This window comes from Trachemys scripta, chromosome 3, assembly GCF_013100865.1.
Source record: "Trachemys scripta elegans isolate TJP31775 chromosome 3, CAS_Tse_1.0, whole genome shotgun sequence".
Classification (NCBI taxonomy): Eukaryota; Metazoa; Chordata; order Testudines; family Emydidae; genus Trachemys; species Trachemys scripta.
Window position 1 is genome coordinate 8,896,072 of NC_048300.1, and position 19,802 is coordinate 8,915,873.

The 19,802-nt window shown below is 44.0% G+C and overlaps 1 long non-coding RNA gene across 2 annotated transcripts; it reads right to left on the reverse strand.

The window, feature by feature from the left end:
* Positions 1-5,278: 5,278 nt before the first annotated feature.
* On the reverse strand, positions 5,279-19,439 carry LOC117875582. Of its 2 annotated transcripts, none has more exons than XR_004645290.1 (3): positions 19,020-19,439; positions 11,617-11,727; positions 5,279-5,621 (listed from the first exon to the last, which is right to left on the reverse strand). It is a non-coding gene; the product is annotated as an uncharacterized LOC117875582 (long non-coding RNA). The 2 variants fall into 2 exon arrangements; XR_004645291.1 differs by having other exon boundaries at positions 18,570-19,439.
* Positions 19,440-19,802: the final 363 nt, after the last annotated feature.

Sequence of the window (19,802 nt, forward strand, 5' to 3'; positions counted from 1 at the left end):
GCTTTTAGAATGAGGGTGAGAGGGTGTGCGGGAGGGAGGAGGGATTGGTCATTTACAACCCATTGGAGTTTACGTTAAATTATGCTCTCTGTCTTCCATCATGAGAGAGACCCCAGCTCCTCAGCCCTAGCCTACTTCTGACACCATTGTGATGCCTGCGGAAGAAATCTTGATGGGCAAAGGGAGCAAGAAGAAGAAAGGACCGCCAGGCGATCTCCGATACTGCACTCGCCTAAAAGAAGTGGCCGCATCCCCGTCTCTGTTCTATTCCCATTCCTCTTCACCTCCCCGCTGACAGGCGCTATCTGCAGCCTGGAGGCGTGCCAACACCAGTACCACTTTGTGAGTCAAGTGTCAGGACATGGCATGGAGTGATACTGCCTGAAGCCTCCCCCTGTCCTTAGAGATAACAAAGCCAGGTGCTCCTGAGAACCAGCGTTCAATTCCCATCACCTTCCGTCAGGGCTGGAATCTCAAAAGGGGCAAGTGGCAAGTCTGCGGCTGTTGACAAGTCTGAGGGGAAGGGGTTGCTCTGCATAGTGACTTCCTGAGGAGCGGGAAGGGGTACATGAGCACACTGGATATGCTGTTGCAGCGTGAGGCTGATTAACGCCAGTTGAGAGTCTGGCCATAGATTATAAAATTAAAAAAGAGAAAAGAAAATAATGAAGGTTTCCCACCGTTTGTTTATTGCAACAGTGCACATAGTTCCAATCAGGATTGGGGTCCCATGGTGCTAGGCACTGTTATGTGTGCTGCTGGAGCCAGAGACATTTCCTCAATCAAATTGCCTAACCATAAAAATAAAATTACAGCCAGGATTATCACGGGAGCCTAAAGGATTTAGGCACCCAAATCTCATTGAAATTCAACAGGAGTTGGACACCTAACTTCTTTAATAGCCTCTGAAAATCCCAGCCTTCAAATATAACCCAAAGGAATGTTTCTTAGCTCACACTCTGAACCTGGGATTGGTTGGGTGCTATCAGGTGAGGTTTCACTGCTGTGGAAGCACGGTCACCATTCATCTACTCCCATTCCAAAGCAGGGCAGATCAAAGCACACGAGAGAACTTTTAGTGTGCGATAGCAGAGTCCACGTGGCCGGTGAGTGTACGGCACGCTAGATTTACACCCAACTTGTCACGCACTACATGTTCATCTGGACAAGCCCCTAAAGAGCTTAGTTCCATGAACCACCAGCAAAATGACCCAAGCAACACTGTTGGGTCATTGAGCATGTGGTGGTCTCTCTTACTGATGTGGTTTGTTTTCCACAGGGGACTGAGGGCGTCCACAGTGGGTTTTTTTTATCAGATAATGCCACGGAGCAGAATAAATGAGAGGAAATGGAAGGAAAAAACATTTACAGCCCATTACAAGAGTAACTTGCTTCCGCAAAAGTGAGACCCAAGAGAGAGACAAAAATAACTTGGGATATGTTTAATTAAAATAAGACTGAATCTCAACATTTTGGCTAGGCTAAGTGGAAACATCAGATACTAACGCCACATCTGTGGCCAGAAATGTTTTGGACTCCAATGTTAAATGATCAAATGCATATAACGTGTGGAACTCTGTTTAAATCCAAATGTTCATACCACTCAGAAGATTTACAGAAACTGATCCCCAATACACCTTCTAGCAACACATCTCTACAATCTAAGAGCATTTATTGCTCAATAAGAAACAGCGTTGACAGGAAACTGAAGCAGAATAAACATGATCTGTGTGACAATGCAGAAGTAAAACATAAGAAGCCAATGCTTTCTTCTTCAAATTCTTAGTTCTTCAGTTTAGGTGATATTTCCTCAGCCATGAGTGTTATCAAAGAGTAAGAGCTTAATTTAACTATTCACTTTTTTTAGGCGTATGTAACATTTGGGATGTTTAACTGGCATGCAAATTGGTTCTTTGGAAAGTTTACTGGGTTCTCCAGGGCCTTATCTGCATCCCAGTTTTGCTAGCAGCAATTCAGCTCCACTAGTTGTAGCAACAGCAGTAGGAACTCTGATACAGACTGGTGGCATCTGCTAGAGGTCTAACCATGGTATCAACTAGGCCTTTAGAGCAGTGGTTTAAATGCGGTCAACCTGTCTCTTACAGCTAGTCGATGGTTTTTTTGTTCAAAACTTTTGGATGAAAACTGGTCATTTTACGAAAATGGAAAGTTTTTCAGCAAAAAACTTTTTTTTTTTAAATTGAAAGCAGAAATTCTGATCTTTTGAATTGTTGGTATTTGATTTAAAAAAAAAAATTCTCCCACTTTGCCCTTTTTCCCACCACCCTTTTTGACAGGAATGCAGTGAAACAATGAAATTCAAAAGTTCCAATAGGAAAGGAATCTTTGAAAAGTTACAGCATGCCAAAAGTGTAGGGGGGGGGAAAAAGAAGAAAAATGAAAAGGTAAAAAACACCATCCATTCTTAATTCCATTGCATTCAGTGACAAAAAGGAAAGGTTTAAAAAAAAGAGGGGTGAAGAAATTGGGGGGAAAAAACAAATTACATTTTCAAAATTGGGGTCTTAAGTATTTGAAATGTTTCTATTCAAAATTTTTAAAAAAATGTTTACACTAAAAATCGTACCACTTTTGGAATGAAAATTACTTCAAAATTTCAAATGTTCTCTTCTAATTATTTCTCCTTTTGTCAACCATCTCTGTTGTCTAAGGTAGAACTTTCATTAGTATTACCCTTTCAATCAGGACTTCAAGGGTAAATATTTAACTAGGGGAGATCTTCTTACCCTTTTGCCCTGTCTTTATTTGTTAAGATAAACTACTTTCGTTTGTTGCTTTAACGAAGGCATTAGAGCTTCCCTAGGTTCTAGCCGTTCATGGAATCGTAGGCATGACCTCGTCCCATCCTTGGGGTCCAATGCAGGATTATCTGAGCCATGATGAATAGCAATTTAGTTTGGAGCGAACCGATCCCTATGGACTTCATTTTCCTCTCCAGCATCTCTGAACTCTAGAGACTTCAAGTGTAGCCACATCTTAACACAAGATACGAATCAGAAGAAAGTGTACTTCAAATAATTATCACCCTATCTGAACTTACACCATCTTCAGCCTCTTGGTATTTAAGTATCAGGGGGTAGCCGTATTAGTCTGTATCCACCAAAAACAACAAGGAGTCCGGTGGCACCTTAAAGACTAACAGATTTAATTGGGCATAAGCTTTCATGGGTAAAAAACCCACTTCTTCAGATGCATGGAGTGAAAGTTACAGATGCAGGCATTATATGACGACACATGAAGGGAAGGGAGTTACCTCACAAGTGGAGAACCAGTGTTGACAGGGCCAATTCAGTCAGGGTGGATGTGGTCCACTCCCAATGATAGATGAGGAGGTGTCAATTCCAGGAGAGGCAAAGCTGCTTTTGTAATGAGCCAGCCACTCCCAGGCCCTATTCAAGCCCACATTAATGGTGTTACATTTGCAAATAAATTTTAGTTCATTTAGTATTGAAGTTATCCCAATGTAGAGTCCAAGACATCCGTAGAGTTGGGTAGAAGTTACTTTTAAGGGAGACTGGATTAGATCCTCCGCTGATGTAAATTGGCATAGCCCCACTGAAAGTGACAGAGCTGAGGATCTGGCCCCTGAGATAGTGTAAAGGTCTAACTTGTATGTCTCCTCTGTATTTGGCCTTTAGTCTTTAAAGTAGCCCGAGAGGGCAAAGAAATTCCCTTTCAGACTCATCTCTATAATTACCTAGTCTCTTCTCAAGCATGGGATTGCCTTTTTTGGAGTCAAACAGACGCTTCCCAGGTTGAGAGTTGATTTTTTTTCCCCCCCCTCTGGCATTCTCTGCTAGACTGTCTTAAATTTGGAAGCGGTGGGTCTGTTTTTTCCTTGACAGGAGATGTTGACAGATTCCTGGAAGAGTAAGCCTCCCAGGGCGGATGGAGATGAAAGAAATGGGAAACAAACTGACTTGAGATTTGAACCCCCTCTGTGCTGAATAGCTCTCTTGCTGAAACTTACTTATAGCGTCTGACTTCATATCTAGCTGAGGTTTTCACCTTTGTGCTAGCCATTGAGTGCATTAGATTTTCATGATTGCATCATCTCTACTGTCACTTGGCCTACTAATTACTTCTCCTTGTTTATTTAACTGATGTGTGGGTGAGTCTCTGGTACTCCTGCATTGTGATACACCTTTTGATAACCAGGTTATCATCTGGTGTATATCCAGCACCTAGAGCTCCCTTTTATGGCTCTCCTCCTTTCTGCCTGTGTGGGGTATGCATGTTGGCAGGGATATGTTCCAGGGTGCCTGGGTGTTTCTGAAAGTGTCCTGTGCCAGGGTCTATCTCCTTGGGGCGTGGGGCAATGCTAAAACAGCAACTCAACTGAATATCTTTGCAGTTAGTGTCGTTGACTGGGAGCCAAGAAGCCTGGAATTCTGTTGCTGACCTGCTGTGTGATGGTGGGCAAGTCTCTGTTTTTCCATCTGTAAAGTAAGGGCAGTGGTACTTGCCTCTTCATGACACAAAATGAGGTGTACCATTGTTAATGGAGAGGCTCACTGAGGAGACTCACTTTTAAGGTCTGCTTTAATATGTATTCTGGCACAAGGGCAAGGGATTTGCTCGCACTGGGCCAGATCCTACTCCCAATGACCTATACAGGACTCGCTGTGCAGATAAGAAGAGCAGGATTTGGCCCCTTAAGACGTTCCCATGGCCTTTGATCAGCTCTGGGAATGGTTTCGACTGATCTGATCACTCAACTGTGCCTTATTTCAGATCCAGCCCTGCCTCCCTCTCAGTGCAGTGAGACTCAGTTCTACTAGAGAATACTATTGACACTAAAGAAATGGAGCCCACACCTCCCCACACTGATTTTTCCTCACTTATGTCCTTCAACTCCCCTTTAGGCTTCAGCTAGTTGGGCCCTACTGTGATGCTTCCTGGGGGTCCCTAGAGTTGCTAGGCAACTCGTTCCCACCTGTCCTCAGTGTGAGGAAGCCTTCTCTACACCTGTGGGGTCAGCTCCTCAACTCTACCAGCAATGAGCAACACAAGCCTTCCCCACTAGGCCTCTCAGGGCCGCTCTCTCTATAGGTTAGCGACAGGGATGCTCCTAGCCTTCTGAGTGTCCCCCTGGAGTGTCCAGGCCTTGGACCACTGGATGCTGCTGGAATTCACAAAAGCAGCAGTAGTTGCAACCTCCAGCTTCCCCTTAGATCACCATTTGCTTTAAAACACAGCAATTGGATATATTTTTAGTGAAAAGGAGCAAACGTTTATTTAACAAAGAGCAGAGATTTAAACGACCACAAATAGAAATATGGGAACCAAATGGTTACATGGGAAATACAATTGTGACATTCATTCTAGAAACTAGATGTACTCAACTAGTTACCATCGGGTCTTTATAGTATTACTCACCAACATTTTTCAACCAGATAGGCTGTGATCCCTTTTTGTCATGAAATAAGCCACACACTCCACTTTTCTCCTCACTGAAGGATCCTGTGTGTCTCCATGCATTCTCCTGATACACCAGACTAATTCTTTGACCTCAACCATGAATAGAACACCCCTTGCTGTGTCTTCCTAGAGATAATATGCTGTCTTGTCACCTTCTCAGTCTTGATTAGCAGGTGGTTCTGTATGCAAACAGATTTGCATTGTAAGACACAATGACCAGCCAAGGAGATGTCTGCTCCCCCTGCCTGACCAGAACCTATTTATTATCTTCTGGTGACTTGTCTTAACTTACAAACCTTAAGAATGTAGTTTTCATTGTAGATACACAATTTATTAAATATTATCCTTACATACATTTTGCAATGATTATGATGACCACCAGGCTATGAGCCTGTGGTAGAGACCTTTCATGCCACCCTTTGGCTAACTGTTATGTACATATCAGACTCAGGGAATCCCTATAAAACTCCCTGCACTCCTTATGCCCTCTGCCAGCTCGGTCACATCTACATGGCTGATAATTTTGTGGGTGGAAGGTGTAAGATAATTGGGAGAATGGTCCAGTGGTTTGGGAAGTAGCTTAGCACTTGGGAAACCTGGGTACAGTTCCCTGCTTCCCCACAGACTTCCTTGGCTTAAGTCCCTTAGTGTCACTGTGCCTCCGTTTCCCCATCTGTACAACAGGGAAAATAGCACTGCCCTACCTCACAGGGGTGCTGTGAGGATAAATATATTTTAAAGAAAGATTGTGAAGTGCTTTGAGATCTGCTGATGAGAAATGCTATATAAGAGCTAGGTATTCGCATGTCCTACTTGATCACCTCTTTATGTAAGTTGTAAACTCATTATGCAAATTCAATGTTTGAGGCGTCTCAGACCCCTCTGAAGGGAGAGACAGAGAACAGCATTACAGGAGTGACCCTGGGTAAAGCAAAGCCAGGAATATCACCAACGGGTGTTTAAAATGAGGTATTAAAAGTCTTTTAAAATTAGGAAGTATTTTGTGGCTGGGAAGAGACATCGCACAGCTCCAGTAGGAAACAGTCTCTCAGAACCCTTGAAAAGAAAACCTTAAAATTCAGGGGCCCAGTCTCAGGAGGTGCTGAGCAGCTCATGAATGGTGCTGAAGCCCTTCATTCACATCAAAGTGCTACTGAGCGTGGAAAATGCTTTGCTCTTCATAGGAGGCAATGACCACCTATAGGCACTATAGGCCTGAGCCAATGCCTGTTGAAGTCAGTGAGTGGTAGACACTATTATTGCAGGACCCACTGTGCATCATGTTTTTGTTAGACTGCAAGGATAGAATCCAGCCCTGAACAGTAGTTTGCAGGAATCATGATGGCCAGGGGCACAAATCAACCAGCGCAGCTTAGATCAGATTTGCCTCTTGAGTGCCAGAAGGGGGGGGGGAAAACTGACCCTGTTTAACATCTGCCAATTGAGAAGCAAATTATTAATCCCTCCTGATGGCACAATGGGGGGACTTGCTTTCGCTGGGTTTAACTGAATCTACACTGGGGTGGTGGTTGCCGCGTTAATTTATATTGGGACAGTCAAATTGGCGAAACTTTCTAATGTACATTGGACAATGAAAGTGGATTGGTCACGTTCACTTTCTGGTTGTCATGCTGCGGAGCAATGACAGCATTGCCATTCTATGCCAAACATTCAACAACCAACCATCAGGCCACCCAAATTAACTTCAGATTGGCTACACAATCATGTTATTGTTTTAAAAAATAATTAATTAGGGGTTCTTTTTATTTGTCATCTGTTTTTTAAGTCCTTAGGGTTCACATCTTCCAGCTTTTCTCAGCAATCATGAAGGCTAAAAACACCTTTTTACAAAAGCTGAGATTTCACCATAACCCCAGGAGCTGTGACTTTAAGGAGGCCAAAACAAAACAAAACAAAAAAACCCCATCAAATATCAGGAGATTTGTGATAAAACTGCAACACCGCAATGTGTAAATTCAAATAAAAGTGTCTTCTTTTAATTTAAAAAGAGAAAGCAGCTCTGGAAACAGGTCTAACTCTCAGGTTACATAAAATCTATAGAGAGAACCCTACATTATTGGGCTAAACTACAGTGTCCTTTAAAGCAAAATTTAGTTACTGGTCTTTATGTGGGTGAGCAGGGGAGGTGAGCCTGAAAGGAGACTCCTGGCTCCCTGTATTGCTAACTCTCATGATATTTGGTGATTTTTTTTCTCAAAGCCACAGCTCCTGGAGTCAAGTGATTATATGAGAATCTCAAGTTTTAGCTAAATAAATGTGTGTACTTTTGCAGCCCTCGTGGTTGCAGAAAAAAGCTTGAAATCATGATCCAAGTGCTCCTTAGAGGTTCAGAAAGAAGAAACTCCCACTATCTGTTACTGTTAAAAATCTCATGATTTTTAAGCCCCTCTCATAATTTCTGGGGCCTGGTTCATGAGTTTTGAGCACTCGGCATTGGCAAGGGCCTGTCACAGTGGTCGTCCCGGCACACAAGTAAACAGATTCTGCTCCCACTGAATGTCTCTGCCCTGAAATGGCTGGGCCACAGCCCCTCCTCCAACTTGCACAGTGACCTGGGGTCACACTTGGAAGAGCACGCTGTGCCTTTTGTAGAGGTGTAACAGTGAACGTGCTCCTCTGCACTCCGGGGAGCTCTGGGAGGGACCCTGCCTCGCCAAATTCCTCCCAGAGTTCCCCCGGCATGTGACTGTCTTATACTGGCACAATTGAGTCTTTCGTTCTTATACATTTAATGGCACTGTTTTTCCTGTAGCTATACTTGAAAATGCTTTATATGTGAGCTGATCCCCTCTACCTGGAGGACAGGCTGGGTCTTACCCTGATGAGTTTTAATACTGTCATCCCTCTGCAAAGTGGTAGCAGATATTTGGAGCTTTGCAGGTTGGCTTCCCATTGGGGGGAAATCAGCGAAGCAGAGTCTAGGCACAACATCAGTGTAAATAAATGAGATACGCTATTGCACTGTCCTATAACAGAGGTGGTCACAAACAGCACACAGGAATTCCAGGCCAACACTAGCACCCAGTTCGTAGAGAATAATTCTGTCCCCAGAATTGAGTCTAGTTAGTGAGTAAGGCACAGAGCAAACTCGCTTGCTGCTTCCCCCCCTTAAAAAAATCACAGCGGAAAACTAACAGCAATGCAGCATTTCCTCAAAGACTGAACAGTGCTCAGACTGAGAAAAAGAACTTCTAACGCTATGTGTAATAGTCCCATCTGATTACCCCTGCCGTGATATGTATCCATGCACCTTGCTAGGGCTTACTGAAAGGGCCTATGTTACCATGGGAACAAATTCTGAATGTCTGCTGACTTCTCTTCTCACCCAAGATGACTGTAACTGAGATTTGAGGCAAAAACCACTTTCACTATATTTTCAGTTTATTTGCTTTGTGCATTTAACCCCATATCATGTCTAGACAGATTCACTCTTTCCCTGCTCTGATCCTGCATGGGGATCTGCTCATGTGGGGAGAATTGGGAGGCCCAGAGATTCAGCTGTGATTACATCTCCACAGATCTGCCTAACCTCTGAGTTTTGGATGAGGGGAGAAATCTTGGTACCACTGAAGTCAATGGGAGTTTTATCATTGACTTCATAGGAACCAGGATTTCACCCTGGGGCTCCAACTAGCTACCTTCCTGCCAGCTTGCTTTTGGCCAGTTGCTGGTGTGGATAGTTTACTGATTTGATTTGAATCTGATGTGCCATCTGCTCAGGAGCAAACAAAATACAGGAGCGTGTTAAATGAGAAGGAAAAGGAAGCAGGACACAATAGCTGCAGAGTTAAATATTAATGTCACGGCAATGGAAACACTGGGCCTGCTCCGGCTTCTGTTTGGAGCTAACCTAGCAGAAATCCGCCTAGCTTCAAAGGATCAAGCTCATAATCTATCTGACTGCAAAGGATAAGACTTTGTTTCTACAGATACCTACTGCAACAAAGATCAAGTGGAATTAGGAGAAAAGTTTCACATTTTCTAAACAGCTCAAAATTCAAATGCCGTCTCACTTCCCTATATTGCAGAACACAGAAATCCCATATACCTGCTACATTTATATGTGTAAAACACAGCACTGCCAGCTCTTGTGGTTTCATCACAAGATTTACAGTATTTGGTTTTTCCCTGAAGCCCCAGCTGCTGGAGTCAAGTGATTCAACTTTTGTCTAAAGAAAAAAAGTCAATTTTTTTCATCCCAGAGAAAAGTTTGCTGAAATTTCATTGACTTTCAATGAAACCCAGGCTCCTAAGTGAATAACAGAAGTTTGCAAACAGTTTGAAAACAGAACTTTTTTAGGCCCCTCAATTGTATAGGTGTGGTTTTGAAAATTTTGTCTAGAAGCCTAATCTTTCCCTGGGCTGTGTGAGTGCACAAGCAGAGAACGAGGGTCATGGAAATCAGGATTCCTATTTAGTGCACTAGAGAGGATCACAAGTGGGGTGATCTTCCATGACCTTCCAGCCAAGGGATGATCACCCACCAGCGAAAAGATGGGCCATTGTCTGTGACATATCCTGGTCAGGTGGCATACGATTATTCATAGGTGCAACAACTGTGTGGTACTGCCACCTGGTCTGAGTCATCCTCTCCAGTAATACCAGGGAGGTTCTTGGTAATAGTAATGTTTAAATAGTATTGCTCTGTCCTCTCTCCTAGGAGCAAGAACAAGAGCTGGGTGAAATTTTCAACCAAAAAAAATTTTTTTTGGGGTGAAAAATGCAGATTTGGGTTGATGGAAACATTTTGTGAATTTGTGTTGATTTTGGCAAATTGCTTGGGTCAAACACTTCCAAAAATGTCGTCATTTTCAATTCAAAGTGACTTTTTGTTTGTAAATTATCTTTAAAAAAATAAATAAATAAAAAGTGTGTATGCGGGGAAGGAGGGAGCTCAAATTTGAAACATGTTTTATTTGACCTGAAACAGGTTTTTTAAGACTTTTCAATTCACTTAAAATTTTGAAAAATGTTGGTTTTGGGGTTGACCTGAAACAATTTTTGTTCTCTCCCAGAAGTGCCAGCAAAACCCGCAAATCCATTCTTCACACACTCAGTTCTAATAAGGACAGGACTTGGGTCGAAGTGCATGGTACTAGAAATGGAGACAGTCAAAATCCTAGAGCCTTTTCCTTTGGGGAAGTTTGGATCCAAAATTTCTCGTCGGAGTCTATCACCTGCAGTAACAGTGGGACTGCAGAAACTCCCCTGAGTTCAGAGCCCCATTATGCTAGGTACTGTATAAAAACATAGTGAAAGACAGTCCCGGCCCTGAAGCTCTTACACTCTGAATGGACAAGATAGACAGCAGGTTGGAGAAAGGAAGTGTTGTTATGCCCATTTTACAGACGGGGAACTGAGACACAAAGATTAAACTATTTGCTCAGTGTCACACTGCGAGCCCCTGGCCTGACTTTAACAATCTGCTGCAGCTGGTTCCTTTAAACATCAAGGCTTATCTCTGCCCTATATTTCTGGCTCTTTTCATTGTGAAGACGGGTTTGAAAACACAGTGCCAGGGTTGATAGTTTGTTATGTGGATTTTTCCAAACAGTCCCAGGTTATGCATGGTTCTCCTTACCCAAGACTGCAGGCTTCTGGGTCTGCAAAGACCAAACTCATTTGCCCCCTGACTTTTTTTTTTTTTTTCATTTTGTGGGCACCAAAGAATCATCTGGCTAACACTCCCCAAACTCCCGAGGCCAGCTCCCTCCTTGAGTACAATCACAAGCTTCTCTCTCTCTAAGCTGCATTTCCCCCTGCCAACCATTGCATCTTCCCACCCCCCTTCTTCCTTATGGGGGGCTTCATTTCTCTGCCTTTGGCTGCCCTCTCCTTTTCTGTGGGAGAGCCAGCTGTGTAAGTAAGCAATTGCTTGGTTAGTCTTGCCTATTCTACTGACAGCATGGCTGCCTGTGATTTGTTCCCCCCTTCTCGCTGCTCTGAGAAGATTCCACAGTGGAAGCATTGCAGGGCCCCTCCTTTAAGAAGTTCTTGTCTTTCTTTATGGCATGATTCAGGCAGCATGCTGCTGGTAAGAGGGTACACAACCGAGGTGGTCTTTCTGTTTCAAAAAGAGAGAGCGCCTCATTCTGGACTGCAGCTCTGAAATGAGGCTATTAACTGAGTAGTACTGTTAAACACGGCACTCACCTAACCCTGATAGATTGCTTCCAGCCGGGCCCCGTGGCACAAATCGCCAGCATCGTTCGTATCCTGGCATCACAGGGAGTGACAGCCTTTGAGTCTGGACTTTGGGGGAATCTGTGAAAGAAAACAAATAAAGGCATGTTTAAAATGTACAATGTGCCCAATGTTTCCTTAGGGCTCCAGCACATAGCTGTAAAGTTTCTGGATTGTTTAAAGGTGACCTGCAAATAATTTTTTAAAACATAGTTAGTGTTCTTAAGTAGTAGAGAGGCCAAATATCATTACCTTTCATTGGGACATATTTTCTCCCCACATGAAATACAGAAAACATTTCTACTGCAGGGGATCTGGGAACACTTAGAGGCATTTATTTGTCAGATCTATTTTTAACCAACTAATCCCCCGTAAAAAAGAGAGTTCCTCATAAATTGTTCAAGCTGTCCGTCTTGAAGGAATCTGGTTTTTAACGTTATTTGAATATTAAATTTATTCTGGGAAAATCTTGTGACAACTTCTGGACAACCTGCCATACTTAGCTAATTCCTTGAGCAATCTGAAGTCGGTACAATTTCCAGCATACTCATCCTCTTACGTGCATCTGTCTTTGCATGTAATTTGGTTTCTACCTTGGGTGGAGTTAAGTGGTTGCAAATTTACAGTACTCCCTATGGGATTGGGAGCACATGGCATTTTTCTTTCATTTTGGTTAGTGGGCTTATCAATGCCAATGTCTTCTGACTGGAAAAAGTCTCAGAAGTGTCATGATCGGGAATCCGTAAATTATTTTCTAAAGGGATCAAATTGAAAAACCCTCCTATGTATGAAGGAGAAAGACTGGTACTCTCAGAGCTGGGGTGAAATCCTGGCCCTTTTGACGTCCATGATGAAACTCCCATTGACTTCAAAGGAGCCAGGATGTCACCCTTTATTTTTATAATTCCTTAAAAAAACGTTGGGTATGAATTTCGTGGCAGCGAATACAGCCTACATGTATCCTGGACTCCTAGGGAGAGCCAGCAAACAGTGAAAAGCCTGCCCCCTGCAGGAAAGAAGGGGCCATGAAGCTAGTCTATTTTGCCCACGAAAACAGAGGGCATGGGGGGGAGGGGAAGGAAGTCCACTGAATAGGGCAGGACAACAACAAAATCAAAGCAAGAAGAGGAGTGAGGTTAAAGGTTCACTCTAGAGGTAGACGCTGAGCAGAAAGCCCATGAGAAGGAGGCTCTTGCCAATAAACCGAACAAGAGGCACTGCCCCTGACAGGGAGGAAGGGCCAAAGGAAACATGGGATCAACTAATTATGGGGGACAGAGTATGAGAAAACAGGGACGGGAGTGCACTTTATAGGGTCAAACAAAGGAATCTGGAGGAGGAGACTGAGCTGAGAACTCCAGCCAAGAAAGACTCTACGGTGCTGGTGGACGCTACGCAGAGGAATTCTTCTTGGAGATACGAACATAGAAGTGCAAGGAAATAGATCCCATACTTATGGAGAGACCCCTCTTTTACCCCCATCAAACTTCCTTTTCCTGGTCTGAAGTGTGGCATTTTGGCCAGTGCTAGCAGGAGGCGGACAAGGCGGACTCTGGTCTTTTGTGGGGACAAAAACAGGGAGTGCATGAAGGAAGAAATGTGGGGAGAAGTACGAGAACCTCAGCGGGAGATTCTGGAGGAGTCGGAAGCGGGACTGCCATCTGGAGCATGGCAGATAGGCCCATGCCAAGCTCTGCCACGGACCCAAACCGACAGCACTGGAGACTGTGGTCCTCTCTCTGCGATCAGGGTTAGGTGAGCGCCTCTATTGTCGGACAGGTTTAATATGGGCAGCGGCTGCACGGCAAGCTTCCCCATGCTACCCTGCCAGGGAGTCTAAACCCAGATCCAGAGAGACCACTTCCAGAGGCCAGCTCATTCCAGAGCCTGCCAAGAAGGGTGCCCGTTGGTGCTGTGGTGATGGGTTTTGTGACACATGTTCATGGCGAACTAGATGTGGGCCACTGGAACTGACTCTTGATTCTGTGGAGAGCATCTTTTCCTCTCTGATCCTTGTGGGAGCTAGCTCAGCTGGGCACGATCTGCCCCATACCAATGCTGGGTACCTTTTGCTCAGCTTCTCAAAGAATCTATTTCCCAAAAGCGCTGCTCTCTCTAGAGTTGACCACGTCAAAACCATGCCTGGGTTCCGGTAAAGAAAGAAACAGCTGCCCCAAGTGAGTGGGAGAGGAGTATTTTGGGTTCTTCTGGAAGGAGAGAGGATAAATCGGATCCAAATACATCCCCATCTCCAGACAGAGTAGGAACCAAGGAACCTTACTGTGACTTCCAGCAGCCAAGAGTAGGCAAGGATACAGCCGTTAGATATGGTGAGGTGTTCTGCTGCAAACGGTCAATTCCAGCAGCTGGAAGCAAACCAGAAAAAAAAATCACACATGGGGGGGTTTTGTCGGATTAAAAATCTGAGGATCAAATGTTTCATTTGAATATTTGGTTTACTTAAAAACATCTGTAGCTCGGATAAGCTCCGGAGACTCAAATGGCTGCAGCGCCATCGAGTGCCGGTGCAAGGCTGGGTTGGGGCCCTGCTGCGGAATTTAGGTTTATCGTGCTGCCGAGTAGATGGGAGTCAGATTATGGAAGTGAATAGACTGTTATCTGTGCTTATCGGTTGTCTCTCAAATGACTGCTGCTGTTCACAGATAGACCTGCGACTAGTGCATATCTCACTTAGCAATAGTGGCAATTACAAAGACAACATTTAAAAGATCTCTCTTTATCTGATGGCAGTGCCCAGAGGCCCTTCGTGTTGGAGTCCTATTGGGCCTGGTGCTGTACACAAGGAGGCATGATCCCTGCCTCTAAGAGCTTAAAATGCCTGGCTGGTGTATTTTGCACATGTGCTTGGGGTCAAACTGATTGCCAGATTTGGGGTTGGAAAGGAATCCCCCCCCCCACACTCCCCCCGGCCAAATTGGCAGGGACATTGGGAGTTTTCCACGTTCCGCTGCAGCATGGGGCATGGATTGCCCGCTGGGGTCATCTGGGCTATCTCACCTCCTTGAATTCCTGTTATTGCCGGGCCCTCAGGCATCCATGGTCTCTCCTGTTCCCTGCCTGTGACACACTGCAGTGGAGCCTGCTGAGGACTAGATGCTTGGCTTTAGGATAGGGGACCTGGGTGAAATGTAATGGCTTGTGATATGTAGGAGGTCAGACAAGACGATCTAATGGTCCCTTCTGACCTTATCAATGCTGTGCAATGAAAATCAGTGATCCGAATATGCAAATGTTCCAGAATGCAAGTTAAAAATCCATTCAGCTTTTGAAACGTATCAGCGCTTCAAACCAGACTTGGGTAAAACAATGAGCATGTGTGTGTGTGTGTGTGTGTGTGTGGGGGGTGATTTTCCAACGGTATCCCTTTCTCACTGAAATTGATCCTGGGTGGTTTCGTGAGCCGTTCTGAGTAAGGAGTGCTTAGCGACTATGGTGCTGAGGGCTACAGATTACCCTGTGACAGAGAGGTAGAAGCAAAATGGGCACTGTAGAAAACCTTGATATCCTTGCTCACATTCAATAGTATTTTACTCCAAGCAGAAGTCCCATTGAAGTCAACAGCTCATGGGGCTCATGGAGTAAGGTGTTACTATAAGAGTATCAGATCCTGGCTCTACGATAGACTGGTGGAAGCACGAATGGAGATTGATTGTAATATTGCAGCTCTCTTCACACTGGCCAGTTAACAGGTTCATTCTTTTGCCTCCCTCCCGTTTCTGTTGTCAGCTTTTCCCACAGCCCTTTGGACAGCTCAGTTCAGTTTTGTTCCATTAAGAGATGTCCTAAAGGAGGTTCTCAGGCCATCCCTGCAAGGCAGCGAACACTATGATATCACTGTTAGTATGGAAAAGGAACTAGTGTATCTGTATGTAATTTATAAGCAAATATGGAACATGCCATATAGAAAGGTTATTGCACTTTGCTTCTATCTTGTGACTGTCATGCTTTTGTGACATTGCTTTGCCTATCTTTTAGTAAAGGTTTCATTCAGCAATAGAATCAGATGTGCAGTTTGGATGAGCAGTCAAACATTTGTACTGCTCATGCAAAGGACATCTAAAGTTGGTCTGGGTATTTCGCTGAAAATCTCTTGAGACCGGGGTTTCTCATGAGATTTCCCCCCCCCCCCCCCCATACTTCCTGGTTTTAGCCAATTGGAAAAGGCAGCCTCTCCGAGTTCTGATACTTCTGGACCCAACAGAAAGAAATAGAGGTATGTGATTTTATCTTTGTAGGATTGGGTCCTGCACACTGAATGACACATGGGGCCTTTAGAAATAAAAAATAGTATGCAGTGTTGCCAACGCTTGTGATTCTATCATGTGTTTGGCAATATTTGGTGCTTTATTTAAAGTCCCAGTTCCCAGAGATGAGTGGTTATGTAAGAATCTCAGCTTGTATTTTTTTAAAATAAGTTCATAGCCCTCCTGGTTACAGAGAAAAGCTTGGAAAGGTGACCAGTGTGAATGCAAAAGTTTCAAACAGAAGGCAAAGGGGTGCCCCAGATTTAGAATAGCTTTAAAAAAAAGTCACAAGATTTTATTTTATTTTTATTTTTTTAAGTCATGATATTTGGGGCCTGACTCAGGATTTTTGATCACGTGGGTTTGGCAAAAGTATGTGACCCCGTAATTACAAGACTTTATCACAATGCATATGCACCAGGGGGCTGACTTCAGCTTGCATGGGCAACCTTAAATTCTGGTAGTTCCTAACTTTGGAGTGGTTGGCTTTGCAACCCCAACATTTTATTACTATGTAATTTAATATGTACCTGACAGTAGAGGCCCTAGACAGATCGTGAGCTCATTGTGTTCAGCTCTGTAGACGTGGTTCCAGGTACAAAGGTGGGAATCCCCCCCAGGTAAGGTTAGAATGTGAATGGTTTCAGATTAACTCATGGCCACAGGCCCTGAGCGAGGAGCGGTGCCCGGTGGTGCTGCCCCAGGACCAGGCCAGGAACCAGATTGTTACTCAGGGTACATCTACACTACAGCGGGGAGTCGATTTAAGATACGCAAATTCAGCTACGTGAATAGCGTAGCTGAATTCGACGTATTACAGCCGACTTACCCCGTTGTGAGGACGGCGGCAAAATCGACTTCTGCCGCTTTTTGTCGGCGGCGCTTACTACCACCTCCGCTGGTGGAGTTAGAGCGCCGATTCGGGGATCGATTGTCGCGTCCCGACGGGACGCGATAAATCGATCCCCGAGAGGTCGATTTCTACCCGCCGATTCAGGCGGGTAGTATAGACCAGGCCTCAGTGTCACAGTCTTATTCCCAGATCCCTTCTTGCTCCATTTCCGGGGAGGAGGGGGGAAGTAACCGGGCAGGTTGTTTCTTCTGTTGCACCAGCCAGCATGTTGCAAGAGGGGTGGGGAGCCCAGGCTGAACCCACAAATCATGTGTGGGAGGGAGTAGTGACTGTCCCGCATGTGCTGCTACTCATGATACACCATGCATCCCATTGCTCTCCTGAAGGGTGTTTTAGGCAGGTCACAATCTGGCCTGTAACAAGGCCGCTCTCCCTACATATATTAAACCTATTAATTGTAATGAGAGGAACTAGGGTCCCCTTCATTCTAAACATGAATGTATTTGAGGCAAAGCCAGGACGTAAAGGAGCTATATTTTAGCAATAAGTATGGTATATTACTAGTGAAAACCACTAGTTCTTCAAGTCCCCCATCAACCATTTGTGTGAATATTCTCTCTAACACAATTCCTCCCTTCTCCTCCTTGTCTTGGAGAAAACTGGGCAGAGTGAAGTGAGTTTAAAAAAAAAAATATTTGGGTTGGGTCAATTCTTATTTTATAATCAGCTCGTCTATCCCTAATTACAAAGGCATATTTAGGTGCCCACCTCCCACTGATTTCAATGGGAGTTAGGTGCCTAAATACCTTTGAGGATCTGGGCTCACATGTGATCAGTCTGTTTTCATTCAGTCGTTATTCAGGTAAAAAAAAAAAAAAAAAAGGGACTGAAGGGCATTCATCAACCTGTGAGCTGACAGTCAGTCCATGACATGATCACATCTCAGTATTGCCACTTCCACAAGCTCAAAAATCATGAGTCAGCAACCCTTCCTCCTACCTCCAAAAAAGAGCTAAGGGCCTTTATAAGCAATCACAACTGTAACTTGAAGGTAAGCTTTGGGTATACACAGAGCAGAAGTCCTATAAAGTTCTAATCTTACTAAAAAAAACGTTCTACCTGCTAACAATAGATTGTTATGTTGTAAGCTGGTATAGCACCTCTGACTTGCATGGAACAATTTTGTTCATGCCAATCTAGCCCCTTGTGGATAACTTACTTTTATGGAGGATACTTATAATTACGGCTGGCTGGAAAACTACAAGGCAAAAAAATTTTAAGATTTCAGTTTGCTTTCATTCTGATGTAGAACAAAAATAAGACTATTTATTGTAGTCACACATGCTGTTAAATGACAATACATATTTAAGCAAATTAATGATAGAACTAAACTACTACAGTTTGCTATGATGTAAAAGGATCACAATTCCTCCCCCAAATATAACTTTGATATGCGCTTTAATCAATTATTTTGCGGATTGAAAAATTAGATTTCAGAGTCAGACTCAGTCAACAACAGGCTGATATGCAATGCGTGGATTCAGACAAATGACAGAGAGAAAGTTGATCTTTACGTTTCTGAAACAGGGAAAAAGAGCTTCAGAGACCCCAGAAATTTGTAGAAGCATCCTGTTAGGTTCACTCCTTCTGGGGCACCTGGCATTGGCCACTGTCAGAAGACAGGATACTGGGCTGGATGGACTTTTGGTCTGACCCAGTAGGGCCGTTCTTATGTTCTTTATGTTCTTACACTGCTTTACACCTGGAATAAGGTATGGGGGTGGGGATTAGGAAGAGGCTCTTACCAGGCACACCTGTCCAAGTAGCATCCCGATAACAAAGATTTTTCTTGAATTCCTTTGCTACCCCGAGCCACAGCAAGTTTCATTCATTACTTTATTACAGCTCTCCATTCAAACAAAATATATGATGGGATCAGACAAGCTCTCTTCATGATGGCCGAGTACGGAAACGTAGTCCTCAAATCCTCAAACTCCCGGCATGCAATATAAGAACACGCTTCTTCTGTCTGACCTCCAGGCTGTGCCCAGTCAGGTAAATAGGAAAACTCGCATCAACATGAATGGTGCAGGATCAAGCGCTCTGTGCCGCTTCCACCATAAGGGGAAATGCATCACACAGTCAACCCATTTTCCTGGCCTGCTGCCCATAAAAGGAGTCAGGAGGCAGGATAGCAGCTCTCCTGGCCTGACTGGGCCACCCTAGCCTGATAGCCCAGATGAGACATCTTTTACCTCCATCTGCAGTTTCAAGTGGTTTCCCCTTCCTGATGCTCCCAATTATTTCTTGCCCAAGAAGACGAATGCATGGGAGAATCTGCAGGGTGAGAAATGTTGGACTGTTTTTTGTATTCTTCCTCTTTATTGAGAGCCCGTTCTCGCTCATTTGAAGCAGATTGGAGGTTTGCCATTGACTTCAGCAGGATCAGAGGGGATCTTGACTCACACGCAGCTTCAGCAGTCCCACTTCATGTGGAAAATACTGCCCGATTGTCCTGGCTGTTCCTTTATAAACCACTAGGTTTGAATTCACAGGTTTCCCATACTGTCCGTAGTGACCCATCGCGGACTCTTGAATGTGGGAAAAAGTTAGACATGTACAACTCCTGTCTTATTTCTACTGTAGATGTCATTAATTCAGATCCTTTTTATGACATGAGTTTTAATTCACTCTAATTGAAAAGCCATACTGCAAGAGTTCATTGCAGGGGAAAAAAATTGTTCAAGGTGCATGGTTCATTTTAAAAGATGAGAGCTGGCTTTGCTAGATAAAGATGTCATTACATTTAACTCAGTCTTTAATTATAACCAGATGGATGAATTATTTTAATCGCTGCTATATATCTTAACAGTAGTTTGTACATTGACACAAAGTTGCGAACATCAAACAGAAATTAAATGCTAGTGCAGGAAAGCTGCCAACCTCTAAGGGAAGCAGTTGATCACAACCTGTCATCTTAAAAGGCTCAAAGAATGCAAAACAAACATTCAAGATTAGTGTACTAAATATGGTTTATC